This window comes from Octopus bimaculoides, chromosome 6 (genome assembly GCF_046866305.1).
Source record: "Octopus bimaculoides isolate indiv1 chromosome 6, ASM4686630v1, whole genome shotgun sequence".
NCBI classification, from domain to species: Eukaryota; Metazoa; Mollusca; class Cephalopoda; order Octopoda; family Octopodidae; genus Octopus; species Octopus bimaculoides.
Window position 1 is genome coordinate 74830464 of NC_142933.1, and position 12563 is coordinate 74843026.

General features: G+C 35.0%; 1 long non-coding RNA gene across 1 annotated transcript in view; it reads left to right on the forward strand.

Annotated features, from left to right (window-relative positions):
• The window catches only part of LOC106870413 (uncharacterized), a 14872-nt gene extending 3095 nt beyond the window's left edge, over positions 1-11777 (forward strand). Inside the window, exons 1-2 of the long non-coding RNA XR_016242319.1 lie at positions 1-6400; positions 9367-11777. The exon at positions 1-6400 is cut by the window's left edge and continues 3095 nt beyond it. This is a non-coding gene — a long non-coding RNA (uncharacterized LOC106870413). The remainder of the gene's footprint in view (positions 6401-9366) is intronic.
• Positions 11778-12563: the final 786 nt, after the last annotated feature.

Here is a 12563-nt window from a genome sequence, read left to right on the forward strand (position 1 = left end):
AAGCTTTTAAACCCATAGTATGTTCTGGGTCAGTTGGTTCTTATATTGAAGTTACACAGGGTTTGTTGTGTGCTCTCAAGAATGGGGTCATGATTAGCGTAGAGTTTTAATTGGACACTCATATCAAGTTGTAAAACAAATGATCGACCGTGTCTTGATGTTGATGTCTATACAGCATTTCTGTAGGTGTGTTCTGCCGTTGTTTTTTAGAAATCCTATTTCTATATGTAAACAAATCTTTGGCTTTCTTCTTATAAGTTAAAGAAGGGGGCATTACTTGTGACTTTTACTCGGATATATGATGGGCTTATGCACAGTTTCCATGTGCATAAAGGAGTGTACTGGAGACCTTGGAGTACTCCAGGGTTAGTGAATGAGAGAGAAACACTGTTAACACACCTCAATGGAGTTTTTTGAAAGGAATCTCATTTCAAGTGATAGGAAAGAGGTTATTGTATCTCACAGTTGAAAAGTTTGCTTATATGCAACAGCATTGCTTTGACTGAAATTCTTAAGGGTAAAGACTATTGGTAAATGTTACAAGTTGCAAATCATCAGTAGATCTGACTCTGTGGAAGCCAAATTGGTGGTTCGTGAGAAGGTAAAGAAGGAAGTGACTAACTGTTTTCACCACTTTTGACATCATTCAAGATATCTGCAATGGGTTGCATAATCTTGAATTTTGATGACTCAATAATTATATCTATATCTGTAAATATAATTGATTTAACATTGGTCATTTTATGAAATATTAATTTCAGAGCTTTAAATTAAATGTATAAATTTATTTTTTTCCTTTCAGTTATATGACTTTTACACATAAACTTAATATTGGTTTCAAATTTGACACAAGTCCAGCAATTTTAGGGAACTGAGTAAGTCGATTACATTGACCCCAGTGTTCAACTTGTATTTATTCATTGACCCTGGAAAGATGAAAGACAGTGTCAATCCTGATGGCATTTGAACTCAGAATATAAATTCAGAGGAAATGCTACTAAGCATTTTGCCTGGCATTGTAATAACTCTGCCAGTTCAACACCTTGCAAAGATTTAATATTGGCAACAAAATTTGTATATTTTCACATGAACTAATATTGCTTGGTACTAACTCTTAAATTGCCAGATTCTGGGCTTGGTCTGGTTTATGGGCTGTGCATAAAATGCTGTTAGCAGCTGTGAATAATTGATCTTCAATCAATTAATACATTTACTCATTATTGTGTAGTACTGCTTCATTATATAAAGAGTAAATTAAACGACCTGCAACACTAAATAGTAATTTTAAGATTTACAAAGATAAAAAGAAAAAAAATCTGTTTGGATATAACATGTTTCCATCAGTTGGTTGCATATAAATCTTTCCTCAAGCTGTATGATCTAACTTAGCAAATTATGAGACTTATTTGACTTTATTTGGATGATTATGTGCAGACATTTAAACTAGTAGGACCACAGAAACATTATTTCTGGTGAGCTGACTGGTTAACTGTTGAGGATAGTTCAGGCCATATATAAGAGCTTATGACAAAATTGAAGGAACTGATCTTAGAGCCTGAAGATATTGCACAATGGGGAAAATAGTCATGCTTAGTTTGCAGGAAGTGATTAAGCAGAGCACTTAAAATAGATATCAGTTACTAGATGACCAATCAGGTATTGGAGGCAAAAGAGTGTGTTGCATGCAGATATGTTCCTGTTACTTAGGTAGCTATGTTAATTTTGAAAAGGAGACAATAACATAATGTCCAGAATATAAGGTGTAAGAATTTTTGGAATTTTTTTTTGCAGTGGGGGGTTTCTGTTTAAACAAAGAACAGATGAAACAATTGGTGTGTTAAGTGCGATGATGGCTACAATTAAGATGTAATTGATGGAGAAATCATAAAGAAGTTTTGTGATGATGTGTAATGATAACTTGGAAACATCTTGAGAAACGGTCTTGGTATTAAAGCTATAATCAACAGATAACAGTGTTGATATGAACATATAATGCAAATAGAGGGTGTAAGTTGAATGAAAAATTGATTTGAATAGTATGAGATACATATCTTAACAGTCAATGATGACTTTGGTTGAAAATTCGATTTTAGACAGGGTTGTTTTTGTTCAGCTTCAAATCAGCTCTGATTTAAGGCATTCAAATCATGACTACATTAGCCAATTTGTTCTTAGTTTTTAAGATGGTGGAATGTTATTTCAGGGAAATTTGGTTGGTTTTTTTTTTTACCTGCAGGTTGAACAGTATTTCCTGAGACTTCTAATGTTGGCTTGTTATGATAAAGGTTCATAGATAAGTTGCTTTACTGAAAATCTGAACTAAAATATAAGATAGAGGATTATGGATGCAGTGGATTTCTTTCCACCAGTGCTACATTGTTAGGTATCTTACTCAAGGCACAGTTTGCATTTTAGATACCTTTAATGGGATATTTATATAAAAATACATTATTTTAATTGCAAAGTTGTTCTTATTTTTAGTTAGTTGTTTCTATGAATGAATATACAATAGTTCTTGTAATATTGTGGGTATCTTTAAGGCAGCAAGCTGGCAGGATTGGTAGCATGCCAGGCAAAATGCTTAGTGGCATTTTATCTGTCTTTACGTTTTGAGTTCAAATTCTGCCTAGGTCAACTTTGCCTTTCAACCTTCCAGGGTCATTAGAATAAGTACCATTTGAGCACTGGGGGTTGATGTACCCCCCCCCCCCGCAAAAAAAAAATTTGCTGGCCTTGTGCCAAAATTTGAAACTATTTTAAGCATCTTGATCATAATTGTCCTTGTTTTCAACTAGCTCTTAATTCCTACATTGACTAGATGAATTATAAGATCAAGCATATGTTAAAACATCAAAAGTAGGTTCCTTGTTATGTCAATTGTTGGAGCTGATTGTGACCACTCAATAAATATTAAGATGGTTGCTTTTGTAATTACTGCAACCTAACAATACAACTGGTCCCAGTGCAAGATCTTCCATTATCTTCAAACAGTATGCTGCAGAGCTAGCTGCTATTTTCATCAGTATTTCTTTCTCTATAGAGACCTGATACAAATAATCACCATCCTATTGCCTACATTGTCATCATTTAATGTCCGTTTTTAATGCTGGCATGGTTTGAACAGGCAACACTTCCAACATTTCTCAAATGTGATAGAAATATTGGTAAACAACCACCTACTTTATTATCTTGCTTTTTGCTCTCTTACATTACACATCAGTGGTCTCTTATTGTTAAGAACTTTAACAAAGACTTCTTAATTCAGTTATCACTTATGAATCTCATCCATCTCATCTCTTGGAATTTTCCTACACTTCTGGGGCATATTTAATTAATTCTGGTATAACCCAACTACCGTTTATACTTTCCACTCTTTATGTAATGACATCTTATAAAGGGCCTAATTGCTGTCATGTTAGGAGTTTGCTGACTCAAAGAGGTTACCCTTTTTGGATATACACTGTTGCATGCTGAAGAGAAAGAAGGATATTGGAATGTTTATTATTATGGCTATTCACACTGACTTAAGTACTTATTTCAAAATGAGGAGTTTGAAGAGTAGTATTGGAAGGAAAATGCCCATCAAATAGGGTGACTTTGTCTAGATGACTACCAAAAGAGTTGTGCCATGTTGTGTGGTAACAAATAGGAGGGAGGATACTGCAAACCTGGATGAGATATTTTTGGCAACAGGGTAGAGTGCATTGAAGATGGAGCTTGTTTGATATGTCACAGAAAGGGATGTCTTATCGAAAGCACACTCTTGCAAGAGTTGTGATTTGCATATAAATGTTTCTCTCTTGGATGTAATGAGTTTTATCTACAGTGAATTTGACCATTTCAGCAATGACACAATATTTGGTGAATTATTTGATGATTGTTATAGGATTACATTGTGTGTAACACACAAAGGAATACATTGTTGCTAATTTAGCTTAGATGAGTTGCTGTGGAAGTAAAGGCCATTCATGGGCAACTTATGGCCTGCCTGATGTTGAGTCATGTCTCAAGTGGCTCACTTCTCAGAAAAAGGATGTCCATGCCAGTTTTAGGCGAAGCTGAAAACACGTTATTTTGACGGGAAAAAACAATATTACTACTCACATTTTATAGATGAGTGATTTGTGTAATCTAGACCTTTGAAGTATAAGAGTATTTGCACCAATACACACATACACATAAATTTATCGACATTTTCAGAATTATCCAGTGTCTCAGTATGGAATGATAGTTGAAATGATGTTCTATATTTCAGTGTTGATCCTGAGGATGTGAAATTGTATGTATAATGGTTCCTTTCAGTCAACAGGCAAACCGTTGGAAATATAAATTCTACATCATCATCGTCGTTTAACGTCCACTTTCCATGCTAGCATGGGTTGGACGATTTGACTGAGGACTGGTGAAACCAGATGGCTACACCAGGCACCAATCTGATTTGGCAGAGTTTCTACAGCTGGATGCCTTTCCTAACGCCAACCACTCAGAGAGTGTAGTGGGTGCTTTTACATGCCACCGGCACGAAGGCCAGTCAGGAGGTACTGGCAATGGCCACGCTCAAAATGGTGTAAATTGATTCTTCAGTTACTTCTTTGATAATTCACAACCTTAAATTATTCAGGATTCCTTTCTATCAATGTATTATTTCTTAAAATATGCAAGGATTCAAACCTTGATTGATGTAGGTTGTGACAAGCTGGAAATATTACTCGTGGATTTTTCTTTCTGATATTTTTCCAGAAGAAAACAAAATGGTCTGCATCATTGTAGAAGAGTGATTTTCTTTTACTTTTTTTTGTTTTGCTCTTGTCAGTGTCCCTCACCTATGTTGTAGCAGATATATGTGCCATAATTTAAGAGTTATCATTAACCCAAATTAGGAATGAGCCATAATGTGTGTCATTGGTTCATGACTACTAAATTTAGTCCATACTGATTATCACATTTTAGTGTCATGTGAGCCTAGTTCTTATAATCATTTTATTTTTACTATTACTCATATGCACACATGTGTAAGCTCTTCATAGATTGAGCCCTCTGTATATCAGTATTATATATATATATGTATATATACATATAGATTATTTATGTGTGTGTATACATAATTACTTTTTTTATACCAGAATATGAAGATTATTAGGGATTAGTAATATCCACACAAACATTAATTTCTAAATAGTGGTTACCTAAATCTTAGAAGTAATTGTAAATACAATATAAGGTTTTATATATAGAAAACTACTTCCAAACAGTTTTTTATAAAGCAAAAGTAAAAAGTTTTAAGCAAGTACAAACCCTTTTAAATGACAAAATAATAAAAATAACGCCGTCTAAACTGTTGGTGTTACAAAAATCTATAAATTTTTGGTGATTTTTTTTTCCCTAATCATTGAAAAAATACATTTGAGTACAGTCCAAACAGAATCATGATTGTCTACTCTACTAATTATTATTTCCGTAACCACTATAACTCATTAAGCTATTGTAGTAGTAATAACCCAATGAGTTGTTATTGCATTGTGTGTGAGCTGGTAATCCTGAGGCTGTGCCAAACACTGCTTTGGGATGGTTTTTTGCAACTGGATGCCCTTCCAAATGCCAACCACTTTATAAAGTGGACTGGGTGCTTTACAAGGTATCACCACATAACTTGCAAGATAGCTCCCTCAACTGGAAGGGGTATTGAAGGAGGTGGCTTTGTGCCAGGCAATGAAAGATTAAACTATGATAGAGGGACAGAAACTGGTGTCTTGCTGTAGAGGATACACATAGTTCACCCATTGGAAAGAGAGAGAGGATGGCAATGTATCAGGGCATACTCTCAAGGTACAGGGATGTGAATATAAATGGAATGGTAAGAGGATTGTTCAAAGTGTGTGAGTAGGGAGTTCATGAAGGTGCAAAAGTAGTGGGGAGAGGGAAAGTGGGTGATGAAACAACATGGGTATATAAAGGTACAACAGGATAGCAATGTTAGTTTTATGTATGTATATATATATATATATCTCAGCTTGGTTATAATTATTATTAGTGAGTGTTATAACTGCATCACACATATACAGTGACCCACAAAAGTTTATAATACACAGTCAGAAATCCAGGTTTATATATATTGAGTTAATGCAGGTTAATGAAATTTCCACCATTTATTATGTTTTTTGTAATAAATTCAATACAACAATCAGAATTACAAAATAACAAATCGAAAAAATTTTATATGGACAAAAGTTGAAATTCAAAGTACAAAAACTTTACTACACATTTAACTCAATTGAACAATTTTCCAGATATTTTGAATAAAAATGATTTGTTTTTTCTAGGATATCTACAGTGTTCTAAGAGATTCAGGAAGTTTCATATGTGAGCATTTACAGTCATTACATCAGTTCTGACAATATCAGTGAGTGAACATCATCATCTTGAGTAAAAATAAACAAATTAGTCAAGACCTTTTGTGAGCATATTGTTGACCTTCATAAGAGTGGCAATGGGTACATAAAGATCTCTGCACAGCTTAATGTACCTTTGAGTTCAGTTCATATGATATGTAACTGGAAATCTTGCAATTCCATTCTCCCTCTAGTCTGCTTAGGTTGCCCACATAAGTTAGTAGAGTGTACAGCAAGAAAACTTGCAAGAACAGCTAATAATAGGCCACAGACTATGTTTAGACCTGGAAGCATGTGAAGTACATGTGAGCAAGGATAAAATTAGTAGATTACTTTGCTGTTATGATCTCTTTTCTCATTGTCTAAAAAAGATCCTCATTGCTTAAGAAATGTCATGTTAAAGCTTGTTTGGCCTTTGCAAAAAACATCTAAATGAACCAGCAACACATTGGGAAAACATAGTTTGGTCTGACAAAACTGAGATTGAGCTTTTCAGCAGAAATTCAATCAACAAGGTTTGGAGAAAGAATGGCATGGAGTATGTGCCAAAGAATACTATCCCTACACTCAAAGATGGAGGCGGATCAGTTATGATGTGGGTTTGTTTTTGCTCATCAGGTGTTGGAAGACTATATTTGTGTATGTGTATATAACTGCAATGTATGTGATAAGCTTCCTAAAGTTAGTATTTGAAATACCTTGTTGATTTGCAAAACTAACTTTAGGAAACGTACCAGCCACCTATTCACCTATCAATCTGGTGGGCACACAAACAACATTCTTACTCGGAAATGGGATAGGTAGGTGCTTGTGAATGCAAAGTCCTTTCCAAGCAAAGAATGTAGTATACAACATAGTTTAGCAGTTAGTAGCTTCAGACTTAAGAGCTAGAAGATCTAAGAGACAGGCTGATCTGGAATAGAAAGATATGGAAGCTTAAGGATCCTTTAAACTGTTAGAGATTGCATACTTTCTAAATGAAGCATTTGATGAGAAGGAGGAAAAGATAAATATTTATGGCATAGAGGACAACTGGAAGTTCTTTTTGAACAACTTACTGAAGGCTACAGATCAAGAGTGATGTGGTAGTGGAACTGGGAAGTACACAGAGCCAAAAAAGCAAAGAGGCAGACTTGGAAGGGTTGGAAGAATGGGGCAACTGAGGACAACTATACCAGATAGCTAGACAAAAAATTAGGAGACAGGTCTATTTGGCAAGGGGAGAAGTCTCCACTTCAATCCTCATCTCTCTATCTCTGAACATCTATCATATTCTTTTTACACTTTCATAAACTTATTTATCCTTTCTTTTCCTCTATTCTCTCTCTTATCTGCCTTGTACCTTGAGGATGTGCCCTCACCATTTCTCTCTTCCTAGTTGGAGAAGCATCCTCTTCAGCAAACACTTGTTCTTGTCCCTCTATCACACTTTCACCTCCTTCAATACAATACCCAACTCAGTTGAGAAGTCTTGCCTTGCAAGTACTTGATATGAAAAAAAAGAAGTATTTGTTACACTCAGTAAAAGTGGTTGGCACTAGGATGGGCATCTAGCTGCAGAAACCATGTCAAAGCAGGTACTGGAGCTTGGCACAAGCTTCTAGTTTGTCAGTTCCTGTCAAACTGTCCAACCTATGCCAGCATGGAAAAAAGGAATGTTACTGATCATGATGATGATATTTCCTTCATTTCTCAGCGAAGATATGTTGGATTTATTATATAATTGGCTTTAAGTGGTAGGAGTTCTATTAGATTCTCAATGTTAATGGCTCAACATTAATATCTTAGGTATGCTATATAATTTTACTTCCTTTTGTAATTTCATTGTACATACATCACCCTGTTTCTATTGCATATTTTTTTAACCTTTTGACATACATTAAGACTTGGAAGCAATTCATATCAAATTTTCTTTGATCCTTCTCAACTATATTCTAGTTTTTCATTGACATTTAGATGTCTCAAGTCTTCTGCCTGGCCAGCTCCTGTCAAACCCTCAAACCCATGAAGGGTAAATGTTAAACAGCAATGATATATATATGTCTACTTAGTTTTTCTTATATATAGATATGTATACACATATCTACCTATCTAATGTTTCTTTATATAAGTATGTGTGTTTCTTTAGTTGTCTCATAAGAAAGATAACATCTATTTGAAAGATGGACAATCTTTTGGGTTTGCTATTCTCTTGTAATGTATTAAGTCAGACTGGTGTAATCTTCTCCATCTGATAATGTTTGTTTGTTGGCACTCCGTCGCTTACGACGTCGAGGGTTCCAGTCGATCTGATCAACGGAACAGCCTGCTCGTGAAATTAACGTGCAAGTGGCTGAGCACTCCACAGACACGAGTACCCTTAAAGTACTTCTCGGGGATATTCAGTGTGACAAGGCTGACCCTTTGAATTACAGGCACAACAGAAACAGGAAGTAAGAGTGAGAGAAAGTTGTGGAGGAAGAGTACAGCAAGGTTCGCCACCATCGCCTGTCGGAGCCTTGTGGAGCTTTAGGTGTTTTCGCTCAATAAACACTCACAACACCCGGTCTGGGAATCGAAACCGCGATCCTATGACTGCGAGTCCACTGCCCTAACCACTGGGCCATTGCGCCTCCACTATCTGATAATGTACTTCTACATCAAATACACTAAAGTGACTATATAATCCTGGAAATCACCTGCCAGCTGAGAGCTTCAATGCAGATCCATCTAACCATGGCACTGTTGTTTAAAACTAGACAGTTTAAGTCTTTAACATTTAGTTTTTACTATCAAAGAATAAAAGTACTACAGATATAAACATAACTTTGGTTCATCAGGATAGGAAGTATTATGTTTGGTAAATAACAGTTGGTTTTTAAATGGCAATATTAAAGTCTTGTTTAGTAACACAAATACTTGTTTTACTATGTTGTGTTATCTCATTTGAAAGATTAAACATTTTTTATTCAGTAATGTTCTTGTCTTTTTTTTCCAGTGTTTAACTCTGCATGTTGAAAATCCTCAAACTTACTGACAACATAAAACAAGTTTATTGCATCATTTTACTGCATAGTTTCAACTGAGCCACAATTCCTTACAAACTTTGTAGGAAATGGACCAAATATGATGTGAAGAGACTATTTCTGAGCATACAGGATGCATTGGTTTCAAGAATTCCCAATGAAAATTTGCATTTCATAGATTAAGAGAGGAGAGATTAGCATCAGCTATAGCAAGTGACAAACTGAAGCTATTAGTTGAAGAGAAGCCAGACTTAATTTTCTAAGAAACAACTTTTAGGAGTAGTATTTTGCCAGTTCACATCATCTGTAATAAAGGGGAAAAGAGAAGCTTGTCCAATGAATTGTACAAGGACTTCACATTTAAAACTGTCACTGTACATACCGGCTTGATATATCACCTATCATATTCCTTAGCATTTACAGTAACTGAACAGCTGTACTGATAAATTTCAATCTATCCAGAAAATTTGTTTGGCTGTAGGAGAGTTCGCCACAGGAAATTTTGCCGCAAAACAATTTCACCGAAAAAATGATGAATTGCTCCCTTGGTACATAATTGTTTCAACCAACCTAACTTTTATTAGAGAAACCAATAGGAAGGGGTAAAGTTATTGCATAACATTTAAAATTTCTTTATTCATTTGACAATATTTTTTTGTGTAGCCAACCCATTACAATAGTCTATTAAGTGGGAACTAGCAGAGGCAGTTTGAAATTAGTTGATGATCTTAACTTTGTTTATAGGATAGATAGAAAATACGGTGAAAAATCATATTGGAAATGTGAAAATAGAGAATGTAAAGCAAGAGTGCATCCCATGCTGGAGAACAATAATTTATCTATACGTAAAACATTCAGCAAGCATTGCTGTCCTTCTCAGCCTTCAAAGCTGAAAGTTTACATAGTGAAAATGAAATTGAAATCACTAGCCACTAATTCACAAACTTCTGCATGGTCATTAATTGCAGAAATTTCATCTAGTTTAGATGATAATGCATGGTCACTGATGCTGATGCCATCGCATTTGTCTCGCAATATCAGAGGTTGGAGGCAAAAGAAAAGCCAAGCTCACCCAATCCCAACTGGAAGAAGTGGGTGTATAATACCTGAAGAATATAGATTTCTTGAAAATGGTGAGAAGTTTTTATTATACTATATTGGTGAAGATAATCCAGAGAGACTGTTAGTATTTGGCACACAAGTTGGGTTAGATGACCTTGAGAATAATAAGGATTGGCCTTGTGATGGAACTTTTAAATGCAGCCCAGATATCTATTATCAGTTGTTCACGTTACATATTGTCATATGAAATATTAACATACCACGTCTTTTTGTTTTGCTACAACATACAGAAGGCTTAGCGCTTTGAAGGACTTACACCCATCATTAGAGCCTGAAATCTTAATGGTTGATTTCGAGAAAGCAATTATCAATACCTTTTGTGATATATTTCCAACAGGTTGTTTATTTCATATGGCTAAGAATATCTATCACGACATTGTGAATATAAGTATAAAACCTTGTTATCAAACAGATGCAGAATTTAACAATGCTTCACTGCATTAGCATTTCTTCTAGTGCGTGATATTATTGATGGTTTTCTTGAACTGATGATGATGATTTGCTTCAAGAATTTGTATCATACTTTGAAACTCATTATATAGGAAGAGAATGAGGTTGAGGTGAGCAAAGACGAAGAATGCAACCAGCTTTTCCTATCTAAGTGTGTGTGGAATGTCTTCGAAAGAACCCAGAATAATACGATGAGAACAAACAACAGCGTAGAAGGCTTCCACATTGCAATGCAAAGCTCCATTACTAACATGCACCCAAATTTGTGGAAACTTGTTACATATTTGAAAAAGGAAGAGACATTACTGAAAAAGAAAAAGTGTCATTTAGATTGAGCAAATGCAGTCCTAATAAAGAAAATATATATTGATATCAATGAAAGAATTTAGTGGAAAACACTTCATTATAAATATGAAAATGCTTCAATATAAACGTTTACAAAGAACAAAAAGAAAACAAAAAAACAGTTACATCTAAAACAGAATTATAAAAATCATTTATATATAAAGCAATTTTTTTCAGAGCTGCAATTTCTCTAAATCAGGTTGCCTGCCATATCTTCGAAATTACCTATATGACAAAGTTTCCTATGATGATAATTCCTGAGGTGAGTTTTCTTGCGGTAAAAATGTTTATAGCGAATATTCCAAGAACCAAATTTCAAGGATATTAAAGAAGTCTAGGACTCTGGTTATTTTTGGGTAGTCACAGATAATTGTGTTCTTCATTGGTAAAAGTGATTGATGTTTCTTGTACTTGAATTTATTGATTAATAAAGTTGAACTGACTAATCTGATTTATTTTCTAAAAACCAAGAGTTCTTTAAATTTCTTCCATACCGACCAAACTCTTTCAGGAACAGCATCAGAGCTATTGCTGCTAGTAACAGTAAACCACTTAAAAGGTTTCTCTGCTTACAACCAAGTACCATCTTAAAGCATGAGTACACTGGGCAGTTGCCCTTGGGCCCTGTGGATCTAGGACCCAATCATTATGTAGATACTAGTTGTGTATATAGGGGCTTCAGTGCAATGCTTTGCCAAGGGCCTATAATGTTGCTAAGACAGCCCTGCATACAGTGAATTTCTTTGAAGAGGGTAATATTGGGGTTTGGTTTCAGCTTATTTACAGAAATCATCATTTTAACAACCACTTTTCCATGCTTGCATGCAGCAGACAGAATTTGTTGAGACATTTTCTACAGCTGGATGTCCTTCCTGTTGTCAACTCTTCACTTGATTCTAAGCAAGGTAATATTTTTCTTATAGCTAGACATGATCTTGTGGAAATGAATAACACTGCTTGTGACCATGACAATCATTTATGACTATCATGATGTTAAGACAAGACACACACATTATGGGCTTCTTTCAGTTTCTGTCTACCAAATGCACTCATAAAGATTTGGTGAGGCCATTGGAGAAGTAAAAGACATTTGCCAAAAGTTCTACATAGACTGAATCTGAGACCATATGATTGGGGAGCAAATTTTTTAACTATACAGCCATGCCAATGTTTAGAATAATACATTTCTATGGATTATTACCACTATGGGAATGTTGCCATTACCCTACTCTTGCAAATCTAGCACAAAGTC